Consider the following 6,124-nt stretch of genomic DNA (forward strand, 5'->3'; position numbering starts at 1 on the left):
TTTCAATGTTTAATATTCTTTTTTGTGAATTATCAAGCTTAAGATCTTTTATTGGGTTTTTTACTGACCGAATCATTAAGTTTTATACATAAGTCCATTTTGAACTACTTAAATTACAGATTAAAAAAAATCCTCAGTTCAAACTTTTTTCGGCGAAAAAATTCCATTTCAAGTAGTTTCTAATCTTTTTTTTTTTTTTTTACAATCGCTCTGATTTGTCTTTTCGCTTTATCCTGAAAATAAATAAATAATTTTATTGATAATTCTCAAATGATATTTATAAGTCCTATCGAGCTAAACATTTATCAATAAGCCGACTTAAGGAGATTTTAATGCTCGAACACAAGGGTTTTTAGTTGAGTATTCTCGTCCATAGATGGCGGCACTCGTATCGTGTAAACACTTTTATTTCGGCGGACTAAGAAATAGCTATATTTACGTTTTTCGCGTCAATAATGGAAATTTCATGCGATTTTTCAATAAAAAATGATAAATTTATAAGAAAAAACCAGTTTTGACTTATTTTATTGAGATTTGACAGAAAAATTTGGACATAAGTTATATATGTATTTAAGTTTTGACTCGTTAACCAGGCTCGTTGGTCTAGGGGTATGATTCTCGCTTCGGGTGCGAGAGGTCCCGGGTTCAAATCCCGGACGAGCCCATGTCCTTATTTTTTGAAAATTGAGGTATTTATCGACATTGAATATATTCTATGAACATACACGCAAAGTAAAGGACAAGGAATATTACAGTTCTATACAGTGATACGAGGTTTCAGACTCAAAACTGAAAACATTTGACAAAATTTTGGAAAAATTACCGTCACCAATATTAATTATGTTGCCAGATAATTCTCGACGGCAAGTTTTACAGTTTGAGATGTTTTTTGCAAAACTTTTATCAAAATCCCAAAAGTTTTATTTAAAACTTGATTTTTTTTCTGTTTATATTTTTTTTTTCGTGCATATTTCCTAACAATAACATTAATAACTTCTTAGAACTGATATAATCAAATTTCAAAATAGGTGACACGATTATTGTTTGTGCGGCCTCATTAGTGTTACATTTCTAGTTAATTGATTTTATGGAATATTTCAAAAACAGATAGGTTATCGACATATTTTTGAACCTTATCACAACTTATTCAACCGAAGTTTCACTTCTGATAGGCATATTTTAAATATAATTTATCGATACTTAACATTTTTTTATATAATAAGTTTTTAGTTTTATATTTTTATGAGAAAATATTAAATTTTAAATTCAGATTTATGAATACATTATTTACTACGAAAATTTAAATCAAAGTTCAATATTACCTTATACATTAATTAATAAAAAGTACAATTTAGAAATTTTATTTTATTTCGACGCATTTATTTAAAAGCATAATTTAAATTCATAATTCAATAGTTGACATGATTTTAACACCTTTAAAAATAAAGTTGTTACAAAATCCGATAATTTTTTGGAATCGACGATTTTATAAAAAATTAATTTTTATGAGTTTGTTGACCCAATGACTGAAAAATAATAAATAAATGTATGATTGAAGTCAAAATTTAGGCAAAATATTGTCTGTAAATAAGGCAATAATGATGAAATGAATAATTTTTAAATTTAAATGATATTTTTAGCAAAAGTAACTTTATATAAATTTGTTATTTAATTTTTTTTTTTTTTTTCAAAATTACAATATTTATTAAATGGTTTTGTTTTATTATAATCTATTCTTATAATTATAATACTTCCTTATTACGTATAAAATGTTATTTAGCAATTAAAAGATAAAGATAAAAAAATATTCGAAAGTAGCAGCTAAATTGTTAAAATCACTTGAGCATTTATTATCTCGTATACTAATTTTTTTGGTCGCAAAGTGAATGTTTAGCCGAAAATTGCAGCAATTGAGAAGGCATTCAGACGAAAAAAAATAATTATTCTATAATACACGTTAACCGCTCAAAATTATTTAATCACTTATAAAAGCAATAATAAACAGATAAATATATGAAATTAAATAACCAAATAAATAATTGGTTCAAACTGTCTTTATTTTAATTTAATTTTTTAGAGTCGCTAAAATAAAAGTAGACAAAGTTTTTTGACTTTATTTAAACTTTTTCAAAGACACTAAAATATCATTTAGATGGTACAGGTGAGAAAGGTGAAAGCGTAGAGTGTTCGAGCTGAATTTGTCGAGCTGATGATTCCATATACACTTTTGGAGTCAAGTATTAATTCCCTCGGGGCTATCAGACTCTCATTTTCCCAATGGACCCAAAAAACGACTGCGCTGCAGAGACGATCAGTTACTTTTTATATTTTATATACATACGTATATATATATATATATATATACGTATAAGAGTTTACTCTGCCGTGGGATCAATCGATTATACGGTTGATACCGTACTGAGGTGTCGCAAGTACTTGACATAACGTTTCACCTGCGTCATTTACTTTTATTTATTAATTTATCATACATAAATATCAAATTAATATTACTTTTAATAATTTTCTGATCGAAAAATAAATTGAACAAACTATTAAGATATAACTGCTCTCGGAAATTAAAAAATCCTTTCAAGTACTGGGCTTTAGTCATCAGATTTTAAAATGCAGGATTTGTGTGAAACTCGCGAGCTTAAACGTCAAATAAATTTTATTATTTTTTTTTTTTTACACGATTCCGCTTCTTGTTCTAAAAAAAAATCTAAAATTTGGCGGTTTTTATTAAATTTGAAATAAATCACCTGTTATAAAATTTAAGATCAAAATTTGAAAGAGAAATTCTGAATAAATTTTAATAGGCTCAAAATAGGCCATCGTTTTATTTGAAGTGAAAAATATAAAAATTAACCCAATAAATAAATAATTAATAATGATGATGATAATAATTGTTGAGGAAGTTTTTAGAGTTTTAAGATGCTGGGAAAGTCTGAGCAAAGATCTTTAAGACGTTAAAAAAATAATGCAAGTAAAAAGTTTAAAAAAAGGCACCTAACTACGTCTAGAATTAAGAAGATGATTGAATAACGTTAATAATAGCTTCAGCTGGTCATAACTTTCAGCATCTGACGGGCTTCTAGCTCGAAATTACGTCGTAAAATATCATTTGCCATCTTAACTGTTTTTATTTTTATGTATAAAACAAATAAATTTTTTTATTCTACCTCTCCTCGCATTAACTACCGTCGAGCTAGAAACCCGCGATGCAATGTCACCGGGTGTCCTTTCCAGGACAAAAAAAAATTTGTTTTCACAATCGTCACATCAATAAAATAAAAAATAGAGAAAAAAGTATCGCTTATCGGTTTCAATAGATCAAATATACAATTTTAATATACATTAATTATGATAATTTAGCTGCATATGCGTGTCAGACATTCGTATTCTCAGATATTTTTTCACCTTCATCATCGCAGATTTAACTTTTTTAAACGTTTCATTTTTTTTACCGTTTATAATATTGCACGTTGCGTGTCCACAGCTCATCACCTTTTCTTAATTCAATCTTACTCTTCACTCGCGTATCCTCATATATATTAAGCCCAAACTCCTTTTGTATTTAAAATTATAATATCATATTACTTTGCTTAAAAAAAGTTTTAACACGCTTGTGTTTCTTCTTTTTAACATTTTTTTTTTTTTTTTAGGTTTTATTGAAGATTTGGAGTAAACAATGTCCTGCTAAAGTGTCCGCTGCATCGGTAAGTGTTTAAGAAATTTTATACAACGCAATATATATATATATATTTTTTTTTTTTTAAATCTTAATAAATATATTTATCAATTAACGTCTCCAGTAATAAATTAATAAATTAAAAATGAATGAGTTTGTAAGGTATATAAGTAAATTGCTCACCCACGCGTATAAAGAACTATAGATACTCTCGAGAGCATCAAATCAGGGGTGGAGACTTGCAAAGGTAATAATTAAAACGTGGAGGTGGAGAAAATACATGGAACCTTCTCCAGCGACTTACAATATCCCATCTTATAAACTTAATATAATTCAAATAAAACCGATCCACCGTACACCCATTACACATACACTTGAGCATATTCAGCTATATATATATATATATATATATATATATATATATATATATATATAACATAATATAATACAACATTAAAGTTATAATACATTCCCCAGCTGGTATATAACGGTTCAAATGGAAATAAATCCAAGGCCTAAAAAATTTTATTTTCCTCTTTAATTCAATCCCAAAGCAATATACCCACCGCTTTATTTATTATATATATATGTTGTACATATATGTATGCTATAAAATATTCATCATTTTTTATAAAAGAGATAAGAGAGTTGACGAAATAGTTTCTGGCCTGACGCGATGAGATGCGAGTCTCATTGGCAGACACATTACGATTTAATAAATAAAATAAAATATATATATATATATATATATATATATATATATATAAGAAAAAAAAATATGTGTTAATTTCACGGACTTTAATCGATCGTTAAGAAGACCCGATTGGATTATTGGATATCAGTAGCTTTTTTAAACATCTACATAATCCATCAGCCACTTAAATGTTTATACGATTACATGTGTACGTTGGTTATTATAAAATTAAGAAAAGATTAACAACTTTATCGCACGCGATTCATTACTTTTTTGTTTTTTCGGGCAACAGATATCGTGAAAACGTATATACACTTGGTAATATTTATTTTTATTGCTTTAATTGACTATGGGCTTATTTACATTTATATTTTTTTAATTTTTTCGGTTATTAATATATGTAAAGAATTTATTCAATGGCATTACTATGTTTAGGGAAAGCAGGTCTTTCTTGTAAAATATATTTTATTTTAAAACCGTTTGGAAATATATTGAATGGCTTCCATGAAATAAAATTCGGTAACATTCAAATAGAGTTTAAAATTTTTTTTCAAATTCGACAAGGCTCATTTGTCAGAATTTCGAAAAATTTATTTTTTTAATAAAATTAATTGAATTTCGATCATAAAAAAAAAAATTAAATATTAAAATCATTTACGAAAGTACTAAAAAAAAAAACTCGATAGCTTTTACTTAAGGGTCTGTTTTACAAGATATTTCTTCATATTAATTGATCAGACATTTTTTCTAATCATTATTACTATTATTAATAAATATATATGTATAAAAAAAATGATAGAGCGTTAGAAATCGAATTTGAAGTGAATTATATTAATGAGTGAGACTGAAACATATACAAGGATGATGACGCGGTTGTAATGACTCTGATGGGTTTGATAAAGAGCTTCACCCCGATTTTTCAGCCTCCGTATATAATTATTAATCCAGTAGACTACTCTCTTATACACCACTAATGGTTAAAAGAGGCTATGCTAATGAAAGCCAAGTGAGCCTTTTATCCTCGTACATTTTTCTTTTTCAACCACTCACACACTCACATACACAAACACACACTTGTCGTGATTAGCCTCCACATATATACATATTATATACAGATATTACGCTGAAGGAGGTGGGATTATTCCTCAATGTCGCGTTTCGATGAAGACCTAACAGTCTACATACATAATATACCACGTCTACTTTCGAGTGATGGATTTATCATCGTAAATCTAATAATTTTCCTCTTTAAAACCCATTCAATTCCCTGTTTCTTAAACTCAATTATAAAGCTACTAAATTCACCTCATACGTTTTATTAATTAATATCGATAAATATTATTATTTTTTTTTTTATAAATATAATTACTAATGACTCAATTACCGAACGGACAAAAATACGGTTTTTTATTTCTGTTTTTATTTTATTTGGCAAAGATGTTGTCGGTAATTGATGTACATAGACGTAAGTATATAAATAATAGTCTGGGTTTTTTTTAGCTGTAATAAAAGACCTTGATAAATAAAATAAGACAGTGGACTTGAGACATCCGGTTAGATTGAATTAGACCGTGTTTAACTCCAACAAGACCACATATACGGTACAATAATTTTTCTCATCACTCTTGAAGGAATATAATCACATGATTATAAGACCCATTACGTAATGTAATCAGTATTACGTTATAAATATACAGTTGATATATATCTATATATATGTGTGTACCTCAAAGTTGGTATAC

General features: G+C 27.3%; 1 non-coding gene across 1 annotated transcript; it reads left to right on the top strand.

Moving 5' to 3' along the window:
* Window positions 1-592: 592 nt before the first annotated feature.
* Window positions 593-664, top strand: Trnap-cgg (transfer RNA proline (anticodon CGG)). Its single transcript has one exon. It is a non-coding gene; the product is annotated as a tRNA-Pro (tRNA).
* The last annotated feature ends 5,460 nt before the right edge of the window (window positions 665-6,124 follow it).

Source organism: Microplitis demolitor, chromosome 5 (assembly GCF_026212275.2).
Source record: "Microplitis demolitor isolate Queensland-Clemson2020A chromosome 5, iyMicDemo2.1a, whole genome shotgun sequence".
NCBI lineage: Eukaryota > Metazoa > Arthropoda > Insecta > Hymenoptera > Braconidae > Microplitis > Microplitis demolitor.